This window comes from Oryctolagus cuniculus, chromosome 16 (assembly GCF_051225735.1).
Source record: "Oryctolagus cuniculus isolate XC-2025 breed Fujian yellow rabbit chromosome 16, ASM5122573v1, whole genome shotgun sequence".
NCBI lineage: Eukaryota > Metazoa > Chordata > Mammalia > Lagomorpha > Leporidae > Oryctolagus > Oryctolagus cuniculus.
In genome coordinates, this window is record NC_142882.1 from 39,385,509 (window position 1) to 39,400,605 (window position 15,097).

Below are 15,097 nucleotides of genomic sequence, written 5' to 3' on the forward strand. Positions count from 1 at the left end.
TGGTGGGGCACTCCGCATTGGTTACAATGCCACAGCTATTTAGCAATGATGCCTGACCATCAACACCCCTCGCCCAACCTCTGGTTGCCTACATTCCTGCCACAGGCCATCAGTGGGGAGAAGAACCAGCACTTCAAAGTTCTCCGTGCGGTTCATGAAAGATCAGGGAGAGTGACCCAAGCCAAGATGGGGACTCTCTGTTTAGCAGTTATGTTTGTATATGATGATGAGATAATCCACAGAAACTCAGGATTAACTCAGAGGAAGTCTCGATTTAATGGCCCCATAGCAGGCTAAAAATAAATGTAAAAGAAAACTGAAAAAAATGCCTGGGGAAGCACTCAGAATGTCCTATTCATCATAGAATGAGAAGAAACAAGAGGAAAACAGTACCATTCCAGATTCAAAGAGTTGACCACAGATAACTAAAATGTTAAGTATCCAGAGGGGAAAAAACAAGAAGGGAAACCAAATATTCTAAAGAAATCATCAATAAAACAGTGAATAACTGAAGATTGGACGAGTTCCTAAATGCAGCCAGGTGAAGGGAAGAGGTTCTTGTGTTCCACAGAAGAGCAGGGTAACCATAGTTCATGCCTGATGATGGAAATGGAAGGACTAATTGCCTGATGCGATTGGTTTAGGCTGTGTGTATCTATGGGAAAACCACACTGTATCCTATAAAAATGTACAGGTATTTCATGTTAGCCCAAAATTTAAAATAGTCTGGAATCCAGAAATGTATGACAGCAGATTATAAAGGGGTAAAAAAGAAACTAGTATTTCAAGGAAACTACAAAACAGAAACCAGCTAGAAACTGATAAGTTTCCTGTCATTTCAAGGAAGAACGCAAAATGAAATATATAGTCAAAGAACAAATAAATATATAAAGTCCACTACCAATGCAACCTGGAAGCCCTTTCATACCTATATTTGAGGCATTTTTACACTTCCTAAATATCATAGTGATTAACCCCCACTAACTCCTACCTGGCTGCACAGAGAGAAAGCTGTTATTGGATTTCCTGGTTCTACCCATTCTGCCTCAAACACAATAATAAAGTGCCTTGTAAAAAAAAATGAAGTAAAAACACTGCAGGATAATATTGTAATAAAATTGAAGAATTCAAGCAGAAAGAAAACAAGTTAGAGCTTATGAAAGAAAGTCAAGAATGAACGACACAAATCTTTTCAATAAAATATGGTGATGGTTCCAAGCCTTTTATGAGGTTGCATTTTCTTAAATTAGAAGTTACTATAGACCATCTCAAACTACAATCTTCTGCAAACCAGGACAGTTACACTTGCACATAACTTGATGAAGCAGGCAATGGGCTAGAACGAATTTAGTTTTATGAAATTGTACTTCACAAATCAGAAGTGCATTAATGGGGCTGGCGCTGTGGTGCAGTGGGCTAAGCCTCCACCTGCAGTGATGGCATCCCATACAGGCACCTATTTGTGTCCCAGCTGCTCCTCTTCCAATCCAGCTCTCTGCTAATGTGCCTGGGAAAGCAAAGGAAGATGGTCCAAGTGCTTGCAAGGGCCCTTGCCTCTGCATGGAAGACCCCAAAGAAGCTCCTGGCTTTGGATCGGCCCAGCTCCAGCTAAAACAGCCAATTGGGGAGCAAACCAGTGGATAGAAAATCTTTCTCTCTGTCTCTCCCTCTCCTTGTAACTCTACCTCTCAAATAAATGAATAAAATCTTTAAAAAAATTAAAAGTGCATTAATGAATAGTAATATACAAATGTATAAGTATTTTATATACTAATATGTATGCATATATACTGATGAGCCCTTACAAAAATCTAATGTCCTTAGAAAATCTATTTTCTTGGCCGGCGCTGCAGCTCAATAGGCTAATCCTCCGCCTGCAGCACCGGCACACCAGGTTCTAGTCCTAGTCGGGGTGCCGGATTCTGCCCCTGTTGCTCCTCTTCCAGCCCAGCTCTCTGCTGTGGCCCAGGAAGGCAGTGGAGGATGGCCCAAGTGCTTGGGCCCTGCACCTGCATGGGAAACCAGGAGAAGCACCTGGTTCGTGGCTTTGGATCAGTGTGGTGTGCTGGCCACAGCGTGCCAGCTGCAGCGGCTATTGTGGGGTGAACCAACGGAAAAGGAAGACCTTTCTCTCTGTCTCTCTCACTGTCCACTCTGCCTGTCAAAAAAAAAAAAAGAAAGAAAGAAAGAAAAAGAAAATCTATTTTCTGAAGATCTTTGCTTTCCATCTTCCCAAATACAAAGGAACTTCAAAAGTTCACAGAAAAATGGAATTTTAACATGCTTTCATGCAAAAAAAAATTCATCTATAGTGTATCATACTATACATTTCCCAAGCTTTTCAAAGACTACACATACCATGGAAGTTCTAATAGAAAACACAATACATGATAAAAGATGGCCATGTAGGCCTGTAAGAATTACTACCAAAATGTCTTCTCTTTGGGGTCTATCAACAAAGCTTCCTGTAGTCCCCAGTTCACTGTCCCATTTTTCTTCACAAATATTCCCCTCCCTAAATCTTTCCTAGCAATCACAATGTGCTGAGTTCCCTTAGGTGCAGTCATGCCTTTCCTTCAATGAGAGGTACATAGAAATGGAGTGAGCAGGGCAGTTGTTCTGTCCAGTGATCAAGACACTGGTTAAGACACCCAGGTTTCATGTTGGACTGCTTGGCTTTGACATCTGCCTCTGCTTTTGGTTCTAGCTCCCTGCTAATATGCACTTTGGCAGGAAGCAGTGATGGTTCAAGTGGGGCCCTGCCACCCGTGCGAGAGACCCAGATTGAATTTTCAGCTCCAGGCTTCACTCTTTGGTCTAGGGCCATCAGAAGCATTTGAGGAGTGAGTCAAAGAATGGAAGTCCTCATGCTCTGTCTCTTAAATAAAAATTTTAACAAGACAAGGAAATGGTATGAGCAATGTCCATGAGAGAATGGCTGTGTACTCTGCTTCCACTTTCTCCTTCCTGCTGGGTGGAATGAAAGAAGGGCCATGCGGTGGGGATAGCAAAGAAAGCTGGGTGGATCCAGCCTCAGTGAATTCTAAAAAATTCTAGGGAACTCTGAACATGCAACTTCATTTGTCGAAGAGAATAAAGCCTTATGTTTTTAAATCATTGGTATTATTTGCTGTCATGTGCTTTGAAGCTCAGATCTAATCCATACATAGTCTTAGCTACCAACAATTTCCAGCTCTATCTTGTCTAATAAAAATCACATGTGAACATGTGATCTGAATGAACTGTAGCTCATTTCCTACAATTTTGCTAACTCGTTTTGCACCCTTGCCCTTAGTTGTTTCTGTTTTCTCCTTTAACCCCAAATATTAACAGCCTTGCTGACCTATATTATGATTGTCCCACATTGTAATCTGAGCTACTAGCTTCCCAGTTCTCCTCCTCGTTTGGACACTGAGGTTTATTCTTCTGCATTTCCCTCTGTGTCATCTTCTTCCTTGGTTTTCAGCTTCTTAGGCTGAAGTCAACCCCCAAATAACTTCTGTAGATATGTGCCTAGGACAAATACAGTGTTTTGCTAAACTTAAATCTTTATTAAACTAATTGATGGGAATTATATACCACTGTAGTTTAATAACTTTCACTACTTTAAGATTTCTATTTGTTTATATAAACAGAACAGATTTTTTATATTTTATATACAACTTTAAGCAATGCTGATACTTCCCTCCTCTCCTTTTTTTCTTTTAATTTCTGTGTTGACATACTTTCAATCTACTTTATAAACAGAGGCTTAATCCCCCACTGAATAAAGAATCCAACAATACTAGGCCATAAAGCAAGTCTCAGCAAATTCAAAAGAATTAGAATCATACCATGCAGCTTCTCAGACCACAGTGGAATGAAGTTAGAAATTAGCAACTCAGGAATCCCTAGAGCATATGCAAACACATGGAGACTGAACAACATGCTCCTGAATGAACAATGGGTCATAGAAGAAATCAAAAGAGAAATCAAAAATTTTCTGGAAGTAAATGAGGATAACAGCACAATATACCAAAACTTATGGGATACAGCAAAAGCAGTGTTAAGAGGAAAGTTTATATCAATAGGTGCCTACATCAAGAAATTGGAAAGGCACCAAACAGATGAGCTTTCAATTCATCTCAAGGATCTAGAAAATCTGCAGCAAACCAGACCCAAATCTAGTAGGAGAAGAGAAATAATTAAAATCAGAGAAGAAATCAACAGGATTGAATCCAAAATAAAATTACAAAAAATCAGCCAAATGAGGAGCTGGCTTTTTGAAAAAATAAACAAAATTGACACCCCATTGTCCCAACTAACTAAAAAAAGAAAAGACCCAAATCAATAAAATCAGAGATGAAAAAGGAAACATAACAACAGACACCACAGAAATTAAAAGAATCATCAGAAATTACTACAAGGACTTGTATGCCAGCAAACAGGAAAATCTATCAGAAATGGATAGATTCCTGGACACATGCAACCTACCTAAACTGAACCAGGAAGACATAGAAAACCTAAACAGACACATAACTGAGATGGAAATTGAAACAGTAAAAAGGCCCTCAGAACAAAGAAAAGCCCAGGACCAGATGGATTCATTGCTGAATTCTACCAGACATTTAAAGGAGAACTAACGCCAATTCTCAAACTATTCAGAACAATCAAAAAAAGAGGGAATCCTTCCAAATTCTTTCTATGAAGCCAGCATCACCTTAATTCCTAAGCCAGAAAAAGATGCAGCATTGAAAGAGAAAAGGGATATTGTAGACCAATATCCCTGATGAACATAGATGCAAAAATCCTCAATAAAATTCTCGCCAATAGAATGCAACAACACATCAGAAAGATCATCCAACAAGACCAAGTGGGATTTATCCCTGGTATGCAGGGATGGTTCAATGTGCACAAAACAATCAATGTGATACACCACATTAACAGACTGCAGAAGGAAAACCATATGATTATCTCAATAGATGCCGAGAAAGCATTTGATAAAATACAACACCCTTTCATGATGAAAACTCTAAGCAAACTGGGTATGGAAGGAACATTCCTCAATACAATTAAAGCAATTTATGAAAAACCCATGGCCAACATCCTATTGAATGGGGAAAAGTTGGAAGCATTTCCACTGAGATCTGGTACCAGACAGGGATGTCCACTCTCACCACTGCTATTCAATATAGTTCTGGAGGTTCTAGCCAGAGCTATTAGGCAAGAAAAAGAAATTAAAGGGATACAAATTGGGAAGGAAGAACTCAAACTATCCCTCTTTGCAGATGACATGATTATTTAGGGGACCCAAAGAACTCTACTAAGAGACTATTGAAACTCATAGAAGAGTTTGGCAAAGTAGCAGGATATAAAATCAATGCACAAAAATCAACAGCCTTTGTATACACAGGCAATGCCATGGCTGAGGAAGAACTGCTAAGATCAATCCCATTCACAATAGCTACAAAAACAATCAAATACCTTGGAATAAACTTAACCAGGGATGTTAAAGATTTCTACAATGAGAATTACAAAATCTTAAAGAAAGAAATAGGAGAGGATACCAAAAAAATGGGAAAATCTTCCATGCTCATGGATTGGAAGAATCAATATCATCTAAATGTCCATTCTCCCAAAATCAATTTATACATTCAATGCAATACCAATCAAGATACCAAAGACCTTCTTCTCAGATCTGGAAAAAATAATGCTGAAATTCATATGGAGAAACAGGAGACCTCGAATAGCTAAAGCAATCATGTACAACAAAAACAAAGCTGGAGGCATAACAATACCAGATTTCAGGACATACTACAGGGGAGTGGTAATCAAAACAACATGGTACTGGTACAGAAACAGATGGATAGACCAATGGAACAGAATTGAAACACCAGAAATCAACCCAAACATCTACAGCCAACTTATATTTGATCAAGGATCCAAAACCAATCCCTGGAGTAAGGACAGTCTATTCAATAAATGGTGCTGGGAAAACTGGATTTCCACATGCAGAAGCATGAAGCAAGACCCCTACCTTTCACCTTACACAAAAATCCACTCAACATGGATTAAAGACTTAAAGCGATGACCTGACACCATCAAATTATTAGAGAGCATTGGAAAAACCCTGCAAGATATAGGTACCGGCAATGACTTCTTGGAATACATCCCAGAAGCACAGGCAGTCAAAGCCAAAATTAACATTTGGGATTGCATCAAATTGAGAAGTTTCTGTACTTCAATAGAAACAGTCAGGAAAGTGAAGAGACAACCGACAGAATGGGAAAAAATATTTGCAAACTGTGCAACAGATAAAGGGTTGATAACCAGAATCTACAAAGAAATCAAGAAACTCCACAACATCAAAACAAACAACCCACTCAAGAGATGGGCCAAGGACCTCAATAGACATTTTTCAAAAGAGGAAATCTAAATGGCCAACAGACACATGGAAAAATGTTCAAGATCACTAGCAATCAGGGAAATGCAAATCAAAACCACAACGAGGTTTCACCTCACCCCGGTGAGAATGACTCACATTCAGAAATCTACCAACAATAGATGCTGGAGAGGATGTGGGGAAAAAGGGACACTAACCCACTGTTGGTGGGAATGCAAACTGGTGAAGCCACTATGGAAGTCAGTCTGGAGATTCCTCAGAAACCTGAATATAACCCTACCATTCAACCCAGCCATCCCACTCCTTGGAATTTACCCAAAGGATATTAAATTGGCAAACAAAAAAAACGGTCTGCACCTTAATGTTTATTGCAGCTCAATTCACAATAGCTAAGACCTGGAGTCAACCTAAATGCCCATCAACAGTAGACTGGAAAGAAATTATGGGATATGTATTCTATAGAATACTATACAGCAGTCAAAAACAATGAAATCCGTTCATTTGCAACAAAATGGAGGAATCTGGAACACATCATGCTGAGTGAAATAAGCCAGTCCCAAAGGGACAAATATCATATGTTCTCCCTGATCGGTGACAACTGACTGAACACCAAAAAGGAAACCTGTTGAAGTGAAATGGACACTATGAGATACGGTGACTTGATCAGCCATAGCCCTGACTGTTGATGAACAACTTAATATGTTATCCCTCTTAGTATTTTTTTTGTCTGTTCTACTTAATACTATTGGTTGAATTCTGTAATTAATACACAGTTATTCTTAAGTGTTGAAATTTAACTGAAAAGTGATCTCTGTTAAATATAAGAGTGGGAATAAGAGAGGGAAGAGATGTACAATTTGGGACATGCTAAATTGGACTTGCCCCAAATGGTGGAGTTAGAAACTTGTCAGGGGATTCCAATACAATCCCATCAAGACGGCATGTACCAATGCCATCTCACTAGTCCAATTGATCAATTTCTGTTCACAATTGATCATAATGAAAGGACTAAGAGTCAAAGGGATCATATAAACAAGACTAGTGTCTGCTAATACTAACTGATAGAATAAAAAAGGGAGAGAACGATCCAACATGGGAAGCGAGATACTCAGCAGACTCATAGAATGGCGGATGTCCTAAACAGCACTCTGGCCTCAGAATCAGCCCTAAAGGCATTCGGATCTGGCTGAAAAGCCCATGAGAGTATTTCTGTCATGGAAAGCCAAGACACTCTGGCAAAAAAATAAACAAATGACCTAAATGAAAGATCTCTGTGAGATCCCAGTGGAAAGAACGGGTCTTCAAAGAAGGAGGTTCCTTTCTCTGAAGGGAGGAGAGAACTTCCACTTTGACTATGACCTTGTCTAAATATGATAAGAGTCGGTGAACTCAAAAGGCTTCCATAGCCTTGGAAACTCATGACTGGAGCATAGGGAGATTACAGATGCTATAAACAGGAGTGTCAATTTGTAAAGTCAACAACAGGAGTCACTGTGCACTTACTCCTCATGTAGAATCTCTGTCCTTAATGTGCTGTACATTGTGATTTAATGCTATAACGAGTACTCAACAGTATTTTTCACTTTGTGTTTCTATGTGGATGCAAACTGTTGAAACCTTTACTTAATGTATACTAAACTGATCTTTTGTATATAAAGAGAATTGAAAATGAATCTTGATATGAAAGGAAGGGGAGAGAGAGTGGGAAAGGGGAGAGTTGCGGGTGGGAGGGAAGTTATGGGGGGGAAAGCCACTGTAATACATAAGCTGTATTTTGGAAATTTATATTCACTAAATAAAATAAAATAAAAAGACGCCACGTGGATGCCCACATTCTACATCAGTGAGCTGGGTTCAAGTCCTAGCTCTCCTTCCAAATCAGCTTCCTGCTGATGCACAACTTTGGAGGCAGTGGATGACGGCACAAGTACGTGGGACCCTGCCACCCACGGGGAGACCCAGGCTGAGGTCCTGGCTTCTTCTGTGCCATAGCTCAGGCCCAAAGGTTGCAGGCATGTGGGGAGTGAACTGGTAATGGGAGATGATCTGTCTCTCTTAGCCTCCTTGCCTTTCAAATACATACATCTCTGGGTAAAGTTAAGCCACTTCTCCAATTCTTTTTTTTTCCTTAGGATTTTATTAATTTATGTGAGAGTGCTGCTGGGCACAGGTGGGGACGGGGACTTGAGTCTCTGTGTTCAGTACTGTGCTCAGACGAGTTCTGCAGGCCCTCCTGCTACCTGCAAGGGCCTTCCCTTCTCCTGTGCACAGTGAGGGCTCTGCACCCCTCCCTGTGGCAGCTGCTCTGATTGACAGCTCAAGGGCACTGGGAAGCTGCTTCTCCCACAGGATTCCTGGGGCAGGCTCCAGGAGGAAGGCTGTTTTATTCACATGGATTAAAAAAGGACAAAGAGAACAGACTGACAATGAAATGCCCCAGGCCATGGAGCTGGCAGTAAGGGAGGTGGGCTCCCTGCTCAGCTCTCAAGGTGTTCAATAAGGAGCTGACCCCATGTCCCACCCTAGCTTTCAACATTGGGGTGACCATACCCTACTGCTTACCATCTCCCTGCCACCCCACCCTGCTCCAACCCCACCCCCGGTATCTACAACCAGCTGAAGGCAGGCAATCTAGGAAGAACAGAGCTGGAGACTCCACAGGGTTCGGCCCACTGAGACACAGGGCAGGACAAGCAGACAATAGGAGGTTCAGGAGTGCCCCAAGGACTCATGGGTGGAGTCCTGTCCCTCGGTCACTCTGCATGTCACCACAAACCTAGCAAGGGCTGAATGGCGTGACCAGTGGCATGAGGGGCTCAGATCAGTGGTGCACACAGAACACGTGCAACACCAGGAGTCTGGGGAACAATCCAAAAGGGCAGGGATTGAAAGAGTCATCACCCTGATGGGGAGAATCCAGGCTGAGGACCTCTGGTCCTCAGAGAGCATGGCCCTGTCCCCAGCTTCCCCAGAAGTCAGGCTGTGTCTCAGAGCCACTCTGCATGGGTCAAGCCTTAGATATTGCAGTACCATCAGGGACACACATGGGCTTCCTTCAGTGTGCACATCAGAGCTGTGAGATGGGTACTCGGGGAGTCAGCCACCATCAGCTACAAAGAGCTACACATGAGGCCACTGAGTCTGGGCATCTGTATCCCAGTTTTGGGCTTAAGAGAGGAACCACTCTCCAGGTGCCTGTGGGTGGGAGGAGCCACACTTCAGGGGCTGGTACAGGGCACCCAATGCACAGGGAGCGGCTCATGGACCCAGGGTATGATGGGAGCTATTGCTTCTCATTGTCCACATCTGGGCAGGCGAGGGCGCCAGCTTCACTGGGACACGATCCCCAGGGACCAGACAGGAGGATGGGGTGCCCTGAGAGGGACAATGACCTTGCAGGGACAGAAGCCTGCAAGGACGGGGGAGCAGGACTAGCCCAGCTGTGATGAAGGCTGTACCTTTGTACCTGCTGTGGCAAGCGTTCCCTCTGTTTGTGCTACAGGGCCAACAGGGCTACAGTGTGCACAGGGCATGGCTTAGAAGTGCAGCAGGCAGCACCCACTGGGATTCTGCAGACATCTTGTGTGAGAGGAGGGGACTCAGTTGAGGAGCCACAGGAATTTACCTCACCTGGAGACCTGGGGGGCCCAGCAACAACCCCAACATTCCAGAGTTGAGTCTGAGCCAGCTCACTTGGATAAGAGTATCATAGGAAGATGTTCCTGTGTTGTCTCCCACGATGCCGAAGCCCAGGTCCCAAGAAACCCTGCTGCACGTGCCTTGCCCAGTGGTGGGGACACTGGGACAGCCATCACCCCCGATGCACCTGGCGCGTCAAACAGAAAAAGTCCAGGGTGAGTCCGGAAGCAGGACAGGTCTCTGCCAGCCAAGAAAACCTGAGGCCAGCCAAAAGACCAGCCACTGAGACCCCACTGGGAGCCCATAGGCCCCTGGGTGTGGGGGGGCAAGGGGCCACTTCACCCTCAGAGGAGGGAGGCTGGACTTCAGAGGCAGAGGCAGCCTGAAGCCCAGAGCTGCTGGCTCTGTAGGGATCTCTGGGACTCCCTCTTTCCTGCCAATCTCTGCTCTTGTCTACTAGGTCCAGGACAGGTCAGCCTCGTGACTGGCACACCACAGCAGGCTAGGGATCGCCAGCAGCCTGGACGTGTGTCAGCCCCCTTTCATCGATGACCTGTGTGTGGTGGGGGAGTGGTCAAACTCGCCCACAGCTCCGAAGCCCCCGTATCAGGCATTCCCCCAGGCACACAAACCACCTGAGGACCCCCTCAGTCACTTAATCTTGGTAAAGGCCCAGATAGAGCCCAGGGGGTCCACAAATGCCCATCTCACAGCGGAGGCAGTGGGGCCCAATGGATCTGTCTGTTCCAGATGGGAAGCAAGGTCAGGGCCAAGCCTGGCACCTGACCTCACGGCTGTGGCGGAGCAGTGCCCTGATCTTCAAGCAACACCCCCGCTGGAACAGTGCTGGCCCTCCAACAATGAGCCCTGGCACAAGGATGCATGGGGGACAGCTGTGTCCCCGGGGGCTGAGCAGGGCTCAGTGGAGGCCCTGACACAAGAGTCTCTGGGGATGGTGGGCCTGGAGCCAGGGGTGTGTGGGGCAGTGGAGCCCAGGGGCCCCGTGTCCCGAGCTACAGACAAGGAAGCTGCAGGGGCACCAGACGCAGCACTGGCCCCAGCCTCAGTCCCAGCTCCTGCAGTCCCTTCTGCTTCAGCCCCAGTGCCACACCTGCCCTTCCCTGCCCCCGTGATCCTTTATTTCTCTTTACTCCTCCCCATTGTGTTCCTTTTCTCTACCTTATTGCCCCTGTACCTCAATGAAATTTAATTTGTTACCCACTGTGAAATGTACAATTCACACCGTGCGAGCTCCCCAGGCTATGCCCTCCCCACCCAAATCTCACTGCACAATGGCCCCAATGCCAAGGACCGAGAGTCTCTGGAGAGGACACTGGCACCTCCCCAGGGCAGAGCCAGGGTTGTCCATCAGACAAAGAGCACCAAACGCTGGGAAGGCCAAGTAAGCAATGAACAGGGAGACACTGTCATGGCTGGGGCAGCATCTCCTCATGGTCAGGGACATGGACCATAAGGTCAGACAGAACTGACTTGCAGTGGGTGTTCTCACTGCAGCCTCAGTGTCCTCATCTGTGAAATGGGATGGCAGCCCTGCCCACAGCCATCACTGGGACAGGGAATGCGATACACTTTACCTCCCTGCACACACTGGGAGCCCCCAGCTTCCGGGATGAGGGGTGCACAGGGAGTGGGTTGGGGCTTCAATTGAGGGAACAGAATCAGGTCCAGGGGCACACTCAAACAACATCTGTCACAGTCTCTGTCCCTGTGATCAACAATGGGTCTGCCAGAGGCAGCAGAGCAGGGATTTGCTCACTGCACAGGTGACAGAGGGGGCCTTGTCCAGGACCCCATGTGACCCAGACTGCCTGGTGTGCAGGGGACATGGGTGGGTCTTGGCTGGGTTGATGACACAGAGGATGTCCCCAAGCAGTCCCCAAGGACTGCTCCTTCCCTGAGCTCCTGGGATTTCCGGGCCCCTGGCCAGGAGCACTGGGCCTCATGTCTCAGCCATGTGGAGGTACTGCATTCTCCCCTTTGTAGATGAGGAACCCCCAGAGAAGGAAGCCCCACCCCGGTCAGGGTTGTTTTGAACCCAGGTTAGGACTCCCTTCCCCAACGTGAGCCCGGCCTGTGGGCCCCCATGACCCTGTGGGCAAACAAGAGGGCAGCACAGCAGGGAGCACAGGGATCAGGAAGGGTGTGAGTTTCCCCAACAGTTCACAAGCTGGGGATTTTTGTATCCAGTTTGTCCGCTGATCCACTAGGGCTGAGGGGTGCCTGTGGAGGAGGAAGCCGGGGCACAGGAATGCTGACCTGTGTGTGTGTTCCTGGGAATGGCCTGCATCACACCCAGTGATATCATTGTCCCCCCACAGTCCTTCTGGAAAATGTCACAGATCACCACCAGTCTGTGCCCTGCACACTTCAATGGAACCCAGGTGCAGTCCACCTGGAATAGTGAGTAGTCTTAGGTGCACGTGACATGAGAGTTCCTAGTAGCTCAGGTTCGCAGCTCTAGCATGGAGAGGTCAAGGGAACTGTGCTCCCCACACTGGCCTGCTGCAGATGACACATGGGAGGGCACTCAGATCTGAGACATCAACATTCAGAACAGCAGAGGACATGAGGTCAGGCTCCTTGCAGGCCCAGACCCCAAGGCCAGATCACAACCACCCTTGGGGCATTCAGGACTGCAGGAGGCTCTTCCTGGCAACAACCTGCCACACAGGATGTTACAGCACACAGCTAGGTTCCTGTCCCAGTTTTTATGTTCTGTGTGTGGTAAGCCTATGTTGACAGCTTGGCTTTTCCCAGTTACATTCATGTTCTCCTGTGTCACCATGCAAAAGTGCTTTAAGAAAGTTCAGAGTCATCTCTCATCCTGAGCATTCTTGCCCTGTGCCCAGCTACTGCCCCACATGCTGACTAGGGGACCCACTCAGGCCCCTCCCCTCCGGGTCATCTGCACTCTCAGGGTTCATGTTCTGCTGTATTCACCCGCCCCGCACTTCACAAATGCCCGCAAGACCTTCCCAGTGTCACATGCCAACCATGACACAGGACAGGCTCCTCCAGTACCAGCCTGGCTCGTTCCCGTCATTCCTTGCTTCTGCCTGCTTTTCCCCATCGCCCGAGTCCTACACATCCTCTCCTTCTGAGTGTCACCTCCCTACCTGCACATACCCTTGGGACAGCTCAATTCCACCTAAATCATGGGAAAAAAAACTAAAACAGGGATCCTGAGTTCTGATGCAGGTCGGGAAGGTAGACTCGGGGACCAGTTCCAACGTGGTTTCCCCTCTCTCTGATACAGGGGTCCCAAGAGGCAGTTCCATCCTTTAACAAGAAACCCTGGAAGGTTTTAGACACCTAGGCCTACGGGGCTGGCATTGGGGCCCACAGGGTAAAGCCCCACCTGTAGGGCCGGCATCCCACTTCAGAACCCCAGTTCCGGTCTTGGCTGCCCTGCTTTCATTCCAGCTCCCTGCTAACATACCTGGGAGAGCAGCGGAAGTTGACCCAAGTGCTCAGGTGCCTGCCACCTGTGTGCAAGGCCCAGAGATGTTCCAGGCTCCTGGCTTCAGTCTGACTCAGCCCCAGCCAGCGAGGGCATTTTGGAGATTAAATCGGCTGATCAGAGTCGTCCTTCTGTATCTCTCTCCCTATCCCTCCCTCTAACTCTGCCTTTCAAATAAAAAACCGACAAGAAAATAAAAGAAATCCAGGGCTGGCATTGTGGCACAGTAGGTTAAGCATCCGCCTATGGCACCGAGATACCATATGGGCACCGGTTTGAGTCCCAGCTACTCCACTTCCGATCCAGCTCTATGCTAAGGCCTAGGAAGGCAATGGAACATGGGCCTTGTGCTTGAACCCTTTACCCATGTGGCAGACCTGGAAGAAGCTCCTAGCTCCTGGCTTTGGATCGGCTTAGCACCAGCTATAATGGCCATTTGGGGACTGAACCAGTGGATCAAAGCCTTCTCTCCCTGTCTCTCTCTCTACTCTTTCTCTACCGTAATTCTGCCAGTGAAGTAAATAAATCTTAAAAAAAAAAAAAAAAAAAAACTTGACCCCAAACTTAGATGAAAGTGGCTTAACTACTGGGTCGGCACTGTAGAGTAGTAGGTAAAGCTTCCACCTGTGGCACCAGCATCCCATATGGGCACTGGCTTGTGTCCTGGCTGCTCCACTTCCATCCAGCTCCCTGTTGATGGCCTGGGAAAGCAGTGAAGATGGCACAGGTCCTTGGACCTCTGCACCTACATAGGAGACCTGGTAGAAGCTCCTGGCCCCTGGCCTCCAATTAACCAAGTAAGGATGCTGTGACCATCTGGAGAGTGAACAAGCACATGGAACACCTGTCTCTCCCTCTCTAGGTCTGTACTCTACTTCTCAAATAAATAAATAAAATATTAAAGCAGCAGCAGATGCAGCTTAACTCCCCCCAGAAACTTCTCACATGATGTCTTTACTATACAGAGTACACTAAAATAGCATCTTTCCAGGCTTTAGATGGGGGACAGGAGAGCTCCCCACAGGTGAGAGGCACTGGCCTGTGCAATCTAAACCACTCTACATCACCAGTGCTGCAACCGTCAGCACCAACCCCAGCAGATGAGCTTGTCCCTAATCCTTCACGGAAGGACATTCCCACAACAGGGAAATAGCCATTAGTATTGGGCATTTCCCAGCATGCACAAACCACCTGTTGTCCCCCTCAGGAACACACTGTTGGTAAAGGCCCAGATAGACCCCAGGGGGTCCGCAAATAACCATCTCACAGTGGAGGCAGTGGGGCCTGATGACTTTGGCTATATCAGTCATGAAGAAAGGTCAGGGCCAGGCCTGGAACCTGACCTCACGCTGCGGTGGAGCAGAGTCCTGACTTTCAAGCAATACCCCCACTGGAGCAGTGCTGGCCCTCCAACGATCAGCACTGCAGTGGGTGTTCTCATTGAGCTTCAGTGTCCTCATCTGTGAAATGAAATGGCAGTCCTGACCACAGCCATCACCGGGACAGGGAATGCGATGCACTGCACCTCCCTGCACACACTGGGAGCTCCCAGCTTCCAGTATGAGGGGTGCACAGAGAATGGGTAAGGAGTTCTT

The 15,097-nt window shown here is 46.6% G+C and overlaps 1 protein-coding gene across 1 annotated transcript in view; it reads right to left on the reverse strand.

Moving 5' to 3' along the window:
* Nucleotides 1-10,009: 10,009 nt before the first annotated feature.
* LOC149121687 (uncharacterized) overlaps nucleotides 10,010-15,097 on the reverse strand; it is a 117,035-nt gene continuing 111,947 nt past the window's right edge. The window contains exon 5 of the transcript XR_016222375.1: nucleotides 10,010-10,208. The gene's annotated coding sequence lies outside the window, so the exon portion shown is untranslated. The remainder of the gene's footprint in view (nucleotides 10,209-15,097) is intronic.